This window comes from Dermacentor silvarum, chromosome 9 (assembly GCF_013339745.2).
Source record: "Dermacentor silvarum isolate Dsil-2018 chromosome 9, BIME_Dsil_1.4, whole genome shotgun sequence".
Taxonomy (NCBI): domain Eukaryota; kingdom Metazoa; phylum Arthropoda; class Arachnida; order Ixodida; family Ixodidae; genus Dermacentor; species Dermacentor silvarum.
Window position 1 is genome coordinate 120305293 of NC_051162.1, and position 18072 is coordinate 120323364.

General features: G+C 44.7%; 1 non-coding gene and 1 pseudogene across 1 annotated transcript; both read left to right on the forward strand.

The window, feature by feature from the left end:
* The first annotated feature begins 11464 nt into the window (after positions 1 to 11464).
* On the forward strand, positions 11465 to 11659 carry LOC119465433 (U2 spliceosomal RNA). Its single transcript, XR_005194867.1, has one exon. It is a non-coding gene; the product is annotated as a U2 spliceosomal RNA (small nuclear RNA).
* A 5748-nt stretch (positions 11660 to 17407) lies between these two features.
* On the forward strand, positions 17408 to 17582 carry LOC119465443 (U2 spliceosomal RNA; annotated as a pseudogene).
* Positions 17583 to 18072: the final 490 nt, after the last annotated feature.

Consider the following 18072-nt stretch of genomic DNA (forward strand, 5'->3'; position numbering starts at 1 on the left):
AGGCCGTATCGAGACAGTTTTGCCTGCAAGAAAAAAAAAAAGTACCGTTTTTCGGAAACTGCACTAGGCGTCAGCTACGGCAATGTGAGTGGCCTGCTTTGGGCAATGAATATAAGTTCAACCGTAGGCGTTAACTACGCTGTCTACTATGACGCTGGTACGAGACCGTGTCCAAAAACTTTAATCTGCAGATAACACTACAATGACGCTGCGCTGGCAAGTGTGGCCTTTGTGAACGTTTATATATGGTACATTGGTCTTGTAAGTTAAATGCGCCGTGCTTGAGACGATCTTATCGTGTAAACGTAAAAATTCGCCGTACAGTCGTGACTGGTTATTAACTGGTCATCATTTACGCTAGTATGGACTACGGAAGCGGACGCATCTTAATTGCGGTAACAATACTTTCCCAAATAACTTGCGCTTCGTTTAATACGAAATTTCGCTCATACGGAAATTCGCTGTTTCGATGATGTACAGGCCTATGACTTGACCACGCCATATGGCATACGTTTTGCTTCATATATTTTGATTTTCAGACCGCTTCACGGAAAAAGTGTGTTTGCCCGTTCAGCTTCCATTGCAATGTGACCGCATCGTGTCATTCTTAGCATCTCCTTTTCTCAAACGAGCTCATTTGCCACAATGCGAGTATTCTCCGAGGCAACGGACTGGCCGAGTGTCGCGATACAGAAAATCACGTGACCATAGATACTGCACATGACAGAGCACGTGATAAACGTGATGAATCATGTGAACAAGTGCATCATTGAAGGAAGGAGATAACAATATCGATTGACGCTGCATGACACGTATTTGTGATGCGAACAGTGTTGCATTATCGTCCGCTGCAACACTGTATCCTCAGGCCTCCGAAATGCCCGCATAGACGCCGCCAATCTCAGAGCCTGCGTCGCATATTGAAATGGGCAGGATGGCAGGCTACGGTCCATGCGAGAAATTGGATAAAAAAAAGAAATGCTCGCCCTCGTGCAATCGAGAATAGAGCCAAGCATGAAATATAGCTACCGGCAAAGCAGATTGCTGCCGCAACGCAGGATTGAAAGCTTACTGAGCCGAAATAAACCTGTTTTGAACTGAACCTTGTTGCAAGTCTCGTCTCGGCCAAACAACCATCCGCGGCCCGTCGGACGCTGCCGGCTTGGTCACGCAGCGTGGCGCCATCATACGAAGGAGGCGGCGCCAAACCCGCGCCGCGGAACTCACGGACCGCTGGCGTTGAAAAGAGCACAGGCAGCCCTGTTTCAGGGCCAAAAGATGACAATCAAGTGTATGGTGCACTGTATCTGCCTTTTGAACGTCGCTATTGGAAATGACAAATAAAACTCCAGCGCACTAGAAGTTACAGCTTGAGTGATATTGTGAACAAACATTAGGAACAAATCGGAAGCAATATTTTTTTAGACTTGTTTGGGCAGTAACTATACTTTACCCAGCCCGGGCCTATGCAGTGCTCTACAGGTCTGGCTGCTTTGTCGCAGCCAGACGCGCCTTGTCTTGTCTGTGTTCCTTCTTAGTGTGTCGTCACTGTTGGCGCTTCATCTTTTGAAAGCTATGCACCAACTAGCCCCACAACGTGTTATACTGGCTGCTCCTTCATTAAAGGGACACTAAAGAGAAAAAAATATTTCATCTGTATTAGTAAATCAGCCTTCGATCTACAAGACCAAAAACACCGCTCTTGGTAAATAATCCAGAAAATCCACCAAAAAAAGGAAGACTAGTGGCGACGCCGCCGTGAATTTCCCGCAACAGCTTTCCTGACGTCACGGATTTTGACGGCGTCTGCTGAAAAGCGCACGACGTCTGCTGAAAAACAAGTGAAAAACACTTTTATGTAGAGCGTATTTAGCAACAGAAAGCTGTATCGGGAGTTTTTGATGTTCTACAATTTTCTCATTGACACTTTTCATTTGACTATCATAATTGAGAAGTTGATTAATGAATTACGACTAATTATCTAACTAGGCGGAATGAAAAAAAATTAATCTGAGTATCTCCAAGCGACGGCGAACAAGGTTACTTTGGTTCTGTCCTGCTACATCGCATTTTCACATTTTTAAGCTTTCGCCCAAGTGAAACACCTTGTATATGTGTCCGCTCACGCTGAGATTTGCAGTTGCTGCTTTGTTTGACATTGCAGCGTACGTTTCTTTTGCACGTTACAGATAAATATTCGATTTAAAGGGGACCATCCGCACCTTGTTGTTTACTTGATAAAGTAAACAACACTGCACCACAATACGACCACACTTCATATTTCGCAAGCTAATGCAAAGGTAACTGGGGCTGACTGAAATCAAAACACACCGTCACGTCAGCAGTTCTACGGATATCACTCATTGCGGCGTCGTAGCAGTGGTTTCTCAAGTCTCTTGAGTTTTTCTTTCCTCCACGTCGTAGCACAAATTTTCCCTAGATTTAGATTTTTCATAAACAAGAAGAATTCCTAGATATAGGGAAGTTTCCCTAGGTTTCGCAGCACTGTGTGGAGTTTACAACCACCATAGTTTACAAACACCGGAGTTTACAAACACAGGATAAGATATAACCCTGCGACAACTATGCCTTTTTCTCAACACTTGATAAAAATTTCACAGATGTCTTTTGCCGCGAAATAAAGAAAAACGTGCATGCGTAAACTGACGCACGAGGCATGCTTTCTTTATTAGAACGCATCAATAACAGGTCTATAGCCTAGTATATAAAAAAAGACTTCCTTTTTCCTTTTTTTTCTCTCTTTTTTTCTTTTTCTTTCTTTCTTTTGTTCTGGACAGCACATTTTGAGTGTAAATACGCGTCAGCCTCAATAAAGACTGACGGCATGGAGAAGACATCTTTTCTCTCACGCCATCAGCCTTACGCAGTACTGCACGCAACTGCTCGGGCAATATGGGAAAAGCGCAGTGGTTCGTCCGTATTCTAGGCACGGACGAGGGATTCCTCGTTCGCGTGCTACACGGGTTTGTGGTCCGGCAACAGGAAAGCAAAAAAAAAAAAAAAAAGGGAGACGAAAGAAAAAAAAAGATATATAACAAAAAACAAAAGAAAGAGGGAACGTACAAGCTGTTCGACCAAGTGTGACGTCACTCTAGGAATCTGAACGAACCTTCTTTTTCTTTATTAATATTATTTTTTGACGTGGTACAGTATCCATCGTCTCCGCTTATTTCGGTTCACCTGCGAAGCGTGGTGGAGGACGCCAGACACGGCCTCAAATGGATTGCGTCCGGGCGAACGCTTGCGGGCGCGAATGAATGCATCACGCACCTTCGGCGATGATACCCGTCTTTTTTTTTTTTTTTTCATCTTTTTCCCCCCTTTTTTCTTTCCCTTGTTACTGCGAGAAGTGCGCGTGTCTGTCCGTGCGTATCTGTTCTTGCCTGCGTGCGTCTTTCTGCATGATGTCCACGTGCGTGTCTGTACGTGCGTGCCTGTCTGTGCGGTTAAGTGCGTGTACGTGGATGCGTGCGAGCGACTCCTTGTGTTCGTGCAGAACTGTGAAAGGCTGCAAGGACACCCTTTAAAGTATTTTGCGTGTTGCTTTCTCTTTGTCCCTTTTTTTTTTCTTCCCCCTTTAGCACCTGTAGTTGCGAACTCTCTTTTCCTCTTTTTTGACGCATCAGAGGTAATGTACTGCGGTCAGTGACTCGCACGTTCTTGGTCGAGTCTTACTTTTTTGCGCGTTTCCGAATAAATCAGAAAAAAAAATAAAGAAGCGAACCAGACCAGACTGCATTTAAGTTCTCTGTGTTAAAACGGAATGTAGTGCAGCCGACAGGAAAGTCCTGTTTCTCCGAGAAATGGCAGAATAAAAAAATACGAACGTATACATCGCTCGGCCACGTATACTTTAGCGAAAAGTGTATATCTTCGTCGTGGTAGACGGAGTTGAAAACCGCATCGTCTTTCTTCCTTTCTTTTTTTCAACTTCGTATTTTCCTGGAGACGCACTGCATCCGACTTTGCCACAAAATCCATCCAATGCTGTTGAAGGTGTTTTACTCAGTGTCAGGGCTAAAAGTCACGTGACCTTTCCGCGCGATCATAGAGGCACCAGTGAAGCGTCTGCTTTGTTGTGGTTGATTGAGGACATCGCAGAAAAAAAAGAGAAAAAAAAAAAGCTAATGAAAATCTCTTACTCCAAAAGCTCCATTGCCTTTTTCTTTTTTTTTTTTTGTACACGGCGGAGTCATTAGTGAAGCAGAAATGCAATTGTATCATGACATCACGTTTAATCCATTCGTGGCGCTATAGTGTCGACGAGCCGAAGTTCTTGGCTACGTCCTTTTTTGCGTTCATTGACTGTTAGCTGGACTTACTCCCAAGTTATGTGAATTAAGAACAAGAACACTGGTGAAGGTGATTGACCTCGTGCTCATATATATACCTGCTCGAGGCGAATGTAACTTAATGAAATTGCAGCTAGTTAACAAGGTATTAGGGCTGTTCGAATAGTGAAATTTCTGAATCGTATGCAGATATGAATGTTTAGAAAAAGCTGCCTTAGAATGTCGAATCGAATGCGAATATTTTTCTAATTTTCTAATAAAATTTCTAATAAAATTTCTAATAGTAATTTCTAATAAAAAAGCAGACGCGTCTACATTTTCTTTGTCCTCGTATTTTTTGAGCGCTGTTTTACATTCACAATTCAACTTTACCAGCCCACCCAACTTGCCGCACTAAAATATATTAATAACGATAATAATAAACCACTGGTACCCGTTATTTATTTATTTGAGTATGAAGTTCGATGGGTCCGGTACGATACGCAAGTGAAGAGAAGGACACACGTACGAAAAAGTATTGTTTACCAACGTTTCGGCTGGTGGGCCAGCCTTCGTCAGGTTCGTATGTTCATATATCTGGTGCACTATATGACAACGATAGTTGATACTGCAACACAGCGCAGCGCGCAATGTTTTCGTGGATTTTAAACGTGGCGATCGAGGCTGGCAAAATGAATAAACTGCTTTGTCTATAAACCGAGACAACGGATTCGTAGGCCGCCTAATCTATAGCAAGGCATTCTTATATTGAACGACAGGAAGTTGTCATTCAATAAAAACTCGCGTCGCGGCGACTAGGTTCACAATGCGTGCGGGATGCGCGTGTAATTTAGATGCGCGCGGGTCTTCGAATAAATATCAATTGGTAGTTACCCAACGAGAAAACTGTCCATGCGTCCGCCCGTCCTTTGCGTAAAACGATCGCTTTCGAGAAAGAGCCAGCAGAAATGTCTTCGCCAGCTGCGGAAGAAGACGACGACGACGAACGCGCGAGCAGTGGCACGAGCGCGCGCCTCTGTGACCACGTGACGTGTGCAATCAGGCACGCACTAGGTACACCTTTAGTAAGCCACAACTGCGGAGCAGCCGTGGCTTCGGATCGGAACGTTATGAGCGCACCTGCATGGCGCCGCCACCTGCGTAGTTGGCTTGCCTCATCAGTTCACGTTGCGCCGCATTCCGCAGCAGTTCGTGTTGGTGCAGCGCTGTCGCATTCACCGTAATGGCGCCAAGAGGACCGCAGCCGCTGAGTAGTGCTAGGATTACCAGCAGTGTTGAGTGTGAGCACAAATACCACGTCGTTACTGGGAAATGCTTACGCATCATTCAGATGTATGACGCGGGACATATGATGGCACGGTCAGTTTTCGGTCATTTTTATGCATTGAGTGCTGCTACAACTCGAAAAATCAAGTCACTTATGTATCCTTACCCGATTCGAATGCGAAAGCATCATGGCTTCTCTAATTGGTTACGTCCACGATACGTGACACCACACATTGTCACGTGTCCTTCACAACTCTATACATTAATCCACATTGCTCTAAGTTGTACCAACCTTAATCCACTTTAATCCACTGCAATCCACTTTAATTCATCTTCATTCACTATACTCCACACTATAGGTCACCTTGTTGTAACTTTAATTCACATTTACTATTTTCTGTATTACTACTGCCGTCATACAAGACGCTGATGATGTCACATTGATTTTTGGTACCACTCGTCGGGGACAACGCAGGGGACATGTAATGCTTTCGCATTAAAGCAACAGTCGGTGTCCTTGCGTAATGCGGCCCGTACCGAAAGGCCCTTGACACCGCGGCACGGCCACGTTTCACCATGATCTCTGTTGCTCTCTAAAAAAAGTTTACACCCTTTGGGTAGTTTCTTGTCCCCAAACAATAATGGTCATCTGTCTTGTCCGCATTTCCTTTCTTTAACGCTGGGAGCCCGATACTTCCCAGTCACGCGCGTTATCAACGTGACATTGCATTCTCGACAGGAAAGTAGCGAGCGCCGAGTTTTCAAGAAAGGAAACGCAAGCAAGGCAGACGACGATTATCGTTTGCAGACAAGATACAACCCAAAGGGTGTAAACTTTTTTTTAGAGTGTGTGTCAAACGATAGTCGCGCCGAAAATTTGTTTTAGGCCGCGAACGTCACAGGGGTCGCAGCCGACGCTGGCGCCACCAACGTTCTTCGACCATAGAGTAACATACGGATTACAAAAGTGGCCACTCCAAGCGGCCGAGCTACGCAGTTTTATGCCGCCCGCTAGAGGGCAATACCACACTCCCTGTCTCCAAGGGAACGCGCGTAGTAGTTATCTACTGTAGTAACTTTTCTAATGCACTATACGTCTACTTGTCTATGTGGCTGTAGACGTAGACGTTATCAACAGGGATCAGCCAGCCGTGAGCGGTGGATGATAAGGTGGTATATAGAATAGAGCATAACACATCGCTATAAAATATCGGCCATGGTGTGATCAGGCAAGGCGAAGCTATAAAAGATATGCGATAACGTCTCCGTGGTCTTTGCTGGGTTCGTCTACCAGAACGTCTGTCTGCTTGGCTGCTGCTTGGTAAGAAGGCCTTCGTACGTTCTTTTTTCCCTTCATTACTTTGCAAATTACTTATGTATTTGTCACTTCAGCCGTAAGTTGACATTTGTCGCATTGTGCTGTTCGGCGCAGAGAGCTTTTTTATGTTCTTCACTTCGCGCATGATGTTCGTGGATTGCTTCACATTATGTAACAAACATTGAAAAGAAAAGTGTACAATCATTGCATTCTACCGGTGCTAAAATATGGAGCAGAAACTTGGAGGTTAACAAAGAAGCTCGAGAATAAGTTAAGGACCGCACAAAGAGCGATGGAACGAAAAATCTTAGGACTAACGTTAAGAGACAGGAAGAGAGCGGTGTGGATCAGAGAACAAACGGGGATAGTCGATATTCTAGTTGGCATTAAGCGGAAGAAATGAAGCTGGGCAGGCCGTGTAATGCGTAGGATGGATAGCCGGTGGACCATTAGGGTAACAGAATGGATACCAAGAGAACGGAAGCGCAGTCGAGGTCGGCAGAAAACCAGAAGGGATGATGAAGTTAGGAAATTTGCAGGCGCAAGTTGGAATACGCTAGCGCAAGACAGGGGTAATTGGAGATCGCAGGGAGAGGCCTTCGTCTTGCAGTGGACATAAAATATAGGCTGATGATGATGATGATGATGTAAGAAACAGCAATTTGGAATGCTACGCAGCACGTTTGCGAGAAAATCGTTTCTTGGCGCGAGAAAGTGAGTCGGCACACGCCGGTATACGTAGTCTGAATTCAATGCATGTGTGTGCAATTGTGAATTGTGTGAAAGAATGCAGTTATGCTTAGGATCGTTATTCATGGCGTTCGCAGATTGCTTGAAGCCTTTGTTACGAGCGCAATTAGAGAGAACTTGCGAATTGAGAAGAATGTTTGTAAGCTGTGGCTACGACGTATTCTGAATAAACACTCCTGCCTCAGTAGCGCATGCATGGCACCGAAGGTTGCTTTTATATTTAGCTGCGGCATTTGCACGCGACGCTTTTCGCGAAAGGGCGATGTGAAGCGCGTAGGTGAAAATTTGTGCGAAGGCGGGAGAGAAGCCATAACCAATACTTTTTTTTTTTTTCTTTTTCAGGTGATGCCGTCCGGAGTCAAGTACTACGGGAATTACTGCTGTGTTGCGTGGTGCAGTAACAACGGCAGGACAGAGAGAGAGCGTGGTTGGCTGACAACTGTAGTGAGCAGCCTTCATTCCTTGTTTGCTATGCAGCCCGAAACTACCAATTAATAAGAAATGTTACTACCACTTAATAAGAAATGTTAATAAGAAACTACCACTTAATAACAAAGGACGAGCGTTGTTTTCCTCTTTAATGCTAATGCTGTCTTCTGCAGTTTTACTGTTTTGTGGGATTTTTCCTAACATCGCCTGTTTATTCCTTTTGTGAAATTTATTCTCAACTTATGGCACCTGTATTGGCATGTCTTGCACTTTGCAGTGTACCCATCTTTCTGTGCTTGCGTTCATCGAACGTTGCGAAAAAAAAAAAAAAGTCTGCATGTGCTGACTGAGAATATGACTTGAAAATAGTATGTTTCGTCTCATCCAACACTTGTCATGTTTATTTAAAATGTCTGCAAAAACATACAGTGACATCGTGTGCTTGCGGCTCTGGCGGTACAGCTTACACGAAGCTACTCGATGCATGCAAGCAACGCGTTAAAAAAAAAAAATCGATATATTGCCTCCGCGACGAGCACTCGCACGGAAGCGATCTTGGAGGTTGTGTAATTTTTTTAATTGCCAGAAGATAGCCTTCGAGATTAGTTTTCCGGCAGTCCCAATATCTGAGTCTGTGTAGATTCCACACACCCGCTAGGTGCGCTGCGAACCAAAATCAGACGCAGGGGCCTATGGAAGTGTCCTCTCTTATCCTTGTACATGTTACTCTATGCTTAGACTAGTTCAGTTTCAGAGCTCCGCTCAGAAGGTGGCCGGTACGGCGGTCGCGCGAACTAGTGGCGCTGTGGTCGCGTCTTTCTTCATTGGCGCAGCTGCAGCACGCGACGCCCGATTTGCACTGCTTGTGATACGAACGCTGGCTGGCCTTCCTGTCTTAGGAAGCGGCTATAGTAACGATGCTGCTGGACACCACTTCTTCGCACCACCACGAAACCCAACAGAATTCAGAAGGTGTGAGCAGACGTTGTATCGAAAGGACAGGCGGCTCACTGCTGACACATCAAAGGTATGCGAGCGTGATTTCGAGGCCGAAGGCATTGTTAAGTACTACAGACATATTGTAAATGGACAAGAATTGGCTAATTCAGCGTGGGAAATGGGAGCTAGCGCCCGGCTCTATCCCTCGCCTATCCCCTGGCCTTCCCGAGCGAACCTCCAAACCAAGGTTGGCGAGCAGGCGGAAGCCGCCGAGACCGAGACCGCGTGGTTGGGCCGCTGCGCTCAACGAAACTTGCAGTGACGCTGCAGCTTGCGCGAGTGATACACGCGTAGACGGTGCTTAAGAGACGCCGTGCCTCCGTGCGCGTCTGATTATCATGCTTCCGGCGTCAGATTCGACGATTTGACGACCGTGACCCGGCCTCCCAAGAATAGGAGGCTCGAATTGATTGAGGACGAAACCACTGGAAAACGTGCGGTGTTTTCTACATGCGGCAGCTCGTGGCAGAGCAGCTGCAAGTTACCAAAACAGTGGTCATAGAAGAAAGCGGAAGATGTGTCATAAATGGTGACAACAAGCATCCTTACCTGATTCTACTACAAACTGCAACCAGTGTCTCCGACGTTAAAAGCCTGTTGGCAGAAGTTGATGCCTTGAACATCTGTTCAGGGATAAGTGGTCCGACTGAACAAGTGCGGGCATCAGAGAATATTCATCACAAATACTGTATGAGCGCCTGAAAGTGTTCTTGTGTCCCTGCATGACAGTCTTGGGGAAAAGGCAAAGGCCGCAGCGGTGATCAAAGGTGCCGTCGAGGCAAAGCTGAAAAAAAAAAAAAAGCTCCTGGAAATTGTTTTTTCGGGTACTGAAAGTGATGACCTGTGTGACACTAGTTACCAGAAAGCAGGAGCACATGGTATGGTTGTGTATTATCTCGCTGGTTATGTCCACAAGGAGGTGACGAAGAATATCTATTGCATGGAATGCCTGACTCTACTGACAGCACAGCTGCCACCGAACAACTGAATTCGCAAGACTCCTGCTTACCTCAGAGGTATCTGAATGAACTTAGGTCGTTCAAGCCAGGGTGACTTCGGGAACCGTTGTTGAGGCTGTATGCCGTGATGGAAAAGATGAAGAAAACTGTTTCCCAAGCACTGAACAACGCTCCTGTGTTTGGTGACCTGTTTTGGAAGGTGATAGAGGAGTTCGAAAAAGCTTCTTTGTCTGCATTGGGAAGTCATGAGCACTGCCAGGAAGTTAGTGCCATGGTAATCAAGTTTTATGTAACATGCGGATGCATTTCTTTGCACGAAAGAAAAACGGCGAAAACATGGTCACTGAGCAAGTGCAGCAGTCAAGGAAGAAGGCAAAGCTGCTTTAAGCCGTGTTGTTAGACTAGTTCTCTTAGCTCAATAAAGAATATTCCTGCCGTGAGTCTGTTTTGTTTTCGTCTCCTGAAAAGAAGCATAGAAGGGTAAAACACTAATAGGCTTTAGCGTAACTGTTGAATGCCAGCGCAAAAATAGCACTTTTTCAGCTTCAAATATGCCGACATATTTTGCATGTAAAAGCGTTACACTGTGTATGATGCGACGCTGGGAAGAATGGTAAAAACCCGCTCGCTAGTGCGCCAGTTAGCCTGCCACCTAACGCATTGAAAAGAAAATAATAAAATAATGGGGTGGAAGGGAGAGCGCGTACGCTCACACACAATGTAATCACGCTCCGGTTTGCGCAAATTAGACGCCCAAGCCTGAGCATCATCTCGTCCCGTAACCTGATAGATCATGCGGAAATAAAGCGCTGGGATGAACGACACACAAGAACACATTTAACGCAAGCATTCGCAAATATTCGAAGTAATTAATTTTTGGTTGGTGAACACCTATTAAGCGGTCACTTGAATCAGGATGCACGCAAGAGCAATCAAAACAAATCTGGTTGTAAACTGCTCGCGTGTTTGTCCACCACTGATTTCTCTTTTAAAGGTCCGGCTGTGTGAAGGGCGGGAGCCAGGAGATGCTTGTAATTCGCGCGCTGGGGTACGCCACCGGCTTTGTATCCTAGCAGACGACGCGCGAGCCATGAAGAAAGACGCGACTGCAGCGCCGTTAGTTCCCGTGACCACCGTTCCGGCTGCGCCGGAGACAGGGCGCGCATGGAAAGCTGCGAATCTGCGGATCTGCCTGTATGCACGTTTAGTGACGGCGCGTAGTTTCTTTTCGCTTTGAAACCTAAATTCAATAAGCTGTGCATGGTTTAGTATAAAGGTTATCATGCGTACACGTTAAACGAATTTACAGTAACTTTCTCGCGTGGTTTGTTTAATCCAGTAGTTCGTAAGTTCTCTTAGTCGCGTCGCTTTCACCAGCTCCACGTTGGAGGTCAACTAAGGGGAGCTCAGGTCAACAAATGATTTATGTTATCGCTTCTCGGCCTTTTGGGCTAAGATCAAATGTGTAGTATCTGTTCTTATCAGCTTAATATCTGATACGGCCCTATTATGGGTCTTACGATATTAAATGAATTTTTCTAACGCGGTGCCGAGTGCGGGGCTTGCCCCACCGGCACCACGGGTCGTCCCGGTATTGCACTGCCGCCGGGCACGGCTCACTTAAGAAATCCAAAATCAGAATTGAACTCTCCGTGTGGCAAGGACTGATCGGGGTGTACCGGTTCGTGATAACACGTCGTTGCGTTAGTAAGCAGCGCGATGTTTACTTAACATTTACGGCAGCATTCAGGCAGCATGGTGGTGTTGCTCCAAAGCACTACCATGGCGTCGTTTTTTAACACGAAAGTGTTTTATTCCGGGGTCCACCAAGACTTCACTGACGTATTTCCGTCACGGAAATACGTCATAGAACATAATACAAAGAAAGAAACCAGAAGAAAAAGTTCCACAAACATGCAAAATTTAGGAATCGAACCCACGACCTCTCGGTCCGCGACGATAGATCGCCGAGCGTTTAACCCATTGCGCCACAAACGCATTTGCAGAGAGCTACACAGACGCGCCTTATATATCTAACACTCCTCCGTGTACCCGCGCTCTTGCTCGGGGCGGTGCCGCCGCCTACGAGCAGAAAAGAGAAGTACTGCATTATGACACTAAAGCCCGGGATACATGGAGCGAACTTTCTCGACGAACTTCACGCGTCAAGTAACGACGCGGCGACACGACGCAGGATGTTTGCTGTGTTGCAATACATGCGGCGAACGCCGCCGCGCGTTGGCCGCCGTGTTGGCGGCGGTCCCGGCCGCCCGCTTCGAACTGAATTTGGCGTTGTCCTTGTAGAATTCACTTAGTTGGAAGCAAATGACTGCGTAAACGGCTTTCGCTTAGTCTCAGGCCGCTTCGACGACAGAGTATTATGGATAACCTTGAGTAGTTTTCGAGATCGCTTCTCGTTTCGAACGCGTCTAAGCCTAGCGAAAGAAATATCCGATGCCAGCGCCATCTATCGGGGAAGTCGGGAGATAGGCATGACGACAGCATGTGGCCTCTGAGATCAAAAGATTTCTGTTGAAGGTTGTTGTAGAGAGCTTGCACTGCTTGTCTGTTTCCTCGCAGATCAGCGGATATGGGATGTACAAATACAACGCGATTCCTGAGAGATCATACTAGGAACTACTCAATCGGTGCAGAGACATGCAGACACGGCAACACCAACGCGATTGCAGACGACGCGAAAAGGCGCGCGCGCGCGAAACACCAGCATGCATTGCGACCGGAACTAGTGCCTCCTGATTGGCTGTCGTCCACCGCTGCGCGCTAGACGCTTCCGGCGGCGGCATTCACCCGACGAAAATGTTTGGACAGGCAGATCGGCTGCGGACGGCAAATTTCTTGACGCCGGCCGTCGGACGTTCGCCGCCCGACGAAGTTCTTCGCTCGGACGCCGGTTATTCGCTTCATGTATTCCGGCCTTAACGCACACCGACAGTGAACGCTTCGGTGGTCTCAGCACTACGACGCCTCGATGCCAGCATTCGAAGGGACGCTGGCATCAAGAAGCACTACCAACGCCACCTAGGTGGCGTTCACCGTACTCAGCACAGCGGAGCGTGGCCTCCGCAATTAGCTCTGAAAATGTTTCTGAAGTTGATCGCGGAGGCTGCAATTACGACGCGCTGTACGCGCTGATTTGACTCGGTGACGATTCAGTTACGTGCTTTGTCTTGCGCGTTGTATTAGTGTGTCAGTTACGTGCTTCGTCTTTCGCGTTGTGCTAGCGTGTGCAGCGTAGTGCAGCTTCCATATGCACGACGGTTGCTCATGGTCATCGACGTTGGTAGTCGTGATGGAGGAGACGTGCCACCAGGCGTCAGCGTGGGTGCATCAACGCCTAAGGGCGCTTTAGCCACAAAACACCAATAGACATTATATATCAATGTGCAATAAACATTACACTACTTCTGTGAAGACACGTTTCACTTTCGTGTTCTATACCGATTCCTATATAAGAGGGATCAACCACATTTTTTTCTTTTTCTACACTAGCTCCCAACCCCTGCACGGCATTCGACAATGGGGAAGTTACAATTATCTTTTAATGTAAGAGGCTTTAGAAACATAGAAAAACAAAAAGAAATAATCCTACTTACCAAAAACAATAACGTAGACATACTGTGCTTACAAGAAACCAATTTTCGAACAACCCGAGACGTAATAGAACTGAAAAACAAATTTCAACTAGACGCCTTTTTCTCCTTGACAGACGCACGCTCCTGTGGCACCGGTATAATATTCATATCCAACAAATACAGACAAAGTGCACACTGTACATATGACACAGAAGGGAGGGTGATTGCAATGGATATATTTGTGGATGGGAAAAGAGTACGAATCATTAATGTATATGCACCAGCCACAAGAAATCAAACAAACACATTCTTCAAACAATTCAAGAACTTCACGTTAGAGCCTCGCGAATATATAATTCTAGGAGACTTCAACTGTGTCCTCGACTCAAACCGAGACATAAGAGGACCAGGACAAGGAGGATCCACGTACAACTCCAAAGAACTTAAAAAGTTACTATTACAGAATAAAATGTCTGATGCGTGGATAGTTAAACACAGAAACAATTATGAGCCGACTAGAATGTCACGAATAACCACAAGCACAATCGATAGAATTTACACATCCCCTAAAATAACACAAAACCTAGAAGACTGTAGAGTACAAGGACTGCCACAAGAACTAGCAGACAGAAGTGATCACAGACCAATTATTGTAACAATAACAGGGGAACCAGGTAGATTAAACAACCCAAATACGTGGGGAATGAACACTACATTATTACAAGACATAGAAAGCATAGAAGAAATAAAACAAGCGCTACAACACTCAGTAACAGATACAACACAACACAACATAAAAAGAAAGAATGGGATGAGCTTAAAATAGAATGGCGAGAAATACTAGAAACAGCCGGGAAATCAGATGTAAGAGAATAACTAACACACTAACAGAAATCTCCAGAAGGATAAAAATCATTAAAAATGGTGGAGGACTAACTTTCACCACACAAGAGTACCTAGAATGCATGAGAATCAAACACGACGAAACTCTAAGAGAAGCTGCCCAGGCAACTAAAAAAGCGACGCAACAAAAACCAGCAGAAGACGAACTTCCAGATTTAACGTATGCACAAAACAATGACATGAGAAGCACCAAAGACAATAGAACAGAGAAAATACAAACCATAGAAGGAACTATAACGACAGATCACCAAAGAATCGTGGAAACACTAGTCCATCACTTCACACAACTTTTCCAAACCGAAAAATCAAGGGAAATAACAGAACTGAAAGACATGATAAACTCCTTCTGTTACAACTGCCCTCAAATAGATACAGACAGTGACTCCTTATGCGCACCTGTAACAATGAGAGAACTAGAAAATACACTCAAAACAATGAAGCAAACCACAGCACCAGGACCAGACGGTATTATAACGGGTTTTTATAAAACATTCCTAAAAGAAATAGGCGACACCTTACTGGAAATGATTAACAACTTCATTATCAACAAGCACAAACCAGCTTCCTTCAACATTGGACATGTTACATTAATATTAAAAGAAGGCGGTGACCCCACAGAAACAGGTTCATGGAGACCAATTACACTACTCAACACCGACTACAAAATAGTAACAACACTCTTGTCCAAACGGCTAACCAAACTTCTTCGAAACATAATAACACCTTATCAGGCTTCATCAGTACCAGCAAGGTCCATCTTTGCAACACTTACACTAATTAGAGACAGTTTTGCTTACATGCAACACAAACAACTAAATGGATATTTTATAACAGTAGACCAGTCCAAAGCATCCGACAGAGTCGAACACGACTACCTAATTACACTACTCGAAACCTACGGATTCCCCCCAGACTTCATTCAGTGCATAAATCTTTTATATACAGACATACAAAGCAAAATACTGATTAATGGAAAATTAACAACAGCAATAAGAGGCGTAAGACAAGGGTGCGCACTGTCAGCACCACTGTTCATCCTAACCTTAGACCCACTCCTCAGGCAGGTTGCCGCAAACAAAAAGATAAGAGGATTTCCTATGACTGGACAAGAATGTGTCAAAATAACAGCCTACGCTGATGATATCTCCCTGTTCGTGAGAGACTGTAGCAGCTTTTGTCTCTTTCAACAAGTCTTTCACGAATACGGAGATGTTTCAGGCGCACAATTAAATAATAAGAAAACCAAAGCCCTCACATTCGGATACCCAACAGAAACACTACCTCCAGACATTCAGATATTAGACGCGGTTAAAGTATTAGGTATCACGTTTGAAAACAAAGGTGTATCCAATAGAACATGGACTGAAGCCTGCACAAATACAGAAAAAGCGTGCCAAGAAGCAAAGAATTATGGCCTATCTATAAAAGGGAAAATAGAAATAATAAAAACTAAAGCATGTGCCTACGCGTTTTACGCAGCAAAAATTGCAATCATGCCCACACAAACAGCAAACAGAATAGCAAAAGTAATCACCGCATATCTGTGGAACAACAAACCACCAACCGTAAGGAAAGATCTGCTCTACTTAGCAGACAACACAGGAGGCCTTAGCCTCCCCAATGTACAAAAAATAGCACACATCCTAAACACAAAAACAGTCCAAGTACTAACAAATAACACAAAATACGTAGGCAGACCCCTTTTAATATAGTGGTTAAGCACACTTCGAAAGACGTTTACAAGAGAACCATACATTGGACCAGTCGCAGAAAAACCACTCCCCTTCTATAAGAAAGCAGCTGAAACAAAGAGAGAACTAAACACCAAAACCCCGCAATTACAACTTAGTAAAACACCACCAATCCAGTTCAGCGAAGAACTAGCATACATCACACTGACAAAGGAAGGACAACAACAAGCTACAACAGAAAAGTGGTCTCACATAAAACGAATAAAAATGCCAAATGAAGCTAAAGAGTTCGAATGGAAATGACAATGGGGTGTACTTCCCACACGCCAAAGGCTGGCAGCCTGGGGCATCGTCCCGAATGAGAAATGTCCCAACTGCCAGGAAATAGCAACCATTAACCATGCACTTTTTGATTGTAATGCCGCCAAGGCAACATGGCAATTAGCAAATAAAATGGTACAAACCGGAAAACCCCCAAAACCGACACAAACACAAACTCACAGTCTATTACACATATTAATAATGATGTGTATATGGAAAAGAAGGTGTTTAGCCAAGACGTCCGGGAATTAAGCCAGTAAGAGCCACTTACCCTACAATAAGGAAAGCCAGGCTGACAGCCTGGAAGTTCGTAAATGAACAATATAAGAAGAACAAAGAAATGAGGTACCTGCAAAAGTGGCATACACGCTTCCTAATAGAAAAAGACAACGAAATACAAATGAAGATCACCCAGTTTTAACATAATCTATAATGCCCCCCCCCCCCTAATTACAATGACAACAATTTAAACAGTCAACACATTATTAAATAACTTATTATTACGAGAAAGTGTTATTTGTATACTTGTGTATGGAGACATGTATTGACAAATTTGTGTGTTCTTGATAATATATGCAATGTATGTAATATATATGTTCATGAATATAAGTGTACAGTATTGTATATAAATGAGAATATGTAATTAAGAATGTTTTTACTTTCCAAAGATAGATGTACACTAAGAAATGTGTAAATATGTACTGTGTAAATGAATTGCCCTTTTGCAATATGTAACATATGTAATATATGTGTGCATGAACATAAGTGTATAGAATTGTATACGAATTATATTTTATACTTAAGAATGTGTTTACATTCCGCGGATATATGTACACTAAGTAACGTGTAACGAGGTACTGTGTAAATAAATTCCTTTTGTGTAGTATCTGTTCTTATCAGCTTAATATCTGATACGGCCCTATTATGGGTCTTACGATATTAAATGAATTTTTGTAACGCGGCGCCGAGTGCGGGGCTTGCCCCACCGGCACCACAGGTCGTCCTGGCATTGCACTGCCACCGGGCACGGCCCACTTGAGAAATCCAAAATCAGAATCGAATTCTCCGTGTGTCAAGGACTGATCGGGGTGTACCGGTTCGTGATAACACTTCGTTGCATTAGTAAGCAGCGCAATGTCAGTGAATGGTTGCCTTCCATTTAGGTGGTGTTTCTCCAAAGCACTACCATGGCGTCGTTTTTTTTGTTTCTACGCTAGCTCCCAACCCCTGCACGGCATTCGACAATGGGGAAGTTAAAATTATTGACCTTTAATGTAAGAGGCTTTAGAAACATAGAAAAACAAAAAGAACTACTTGCGAAAAACAATAGCGTAGACATACTGTGCTTACAAGAAACCAACATTCGAACAACCCGAGACGTAATAGAACTGAAAAACAAATTTCAACTAGACGCCTTCTTCTCCTTGACAGACGCACGCTCTTGTGGCACCGGTATAATATTCATATCCAACAAATACAAAGTGCACACTGTACATATGACACAGAAGGGAGGGTGATTGCAATGGATAC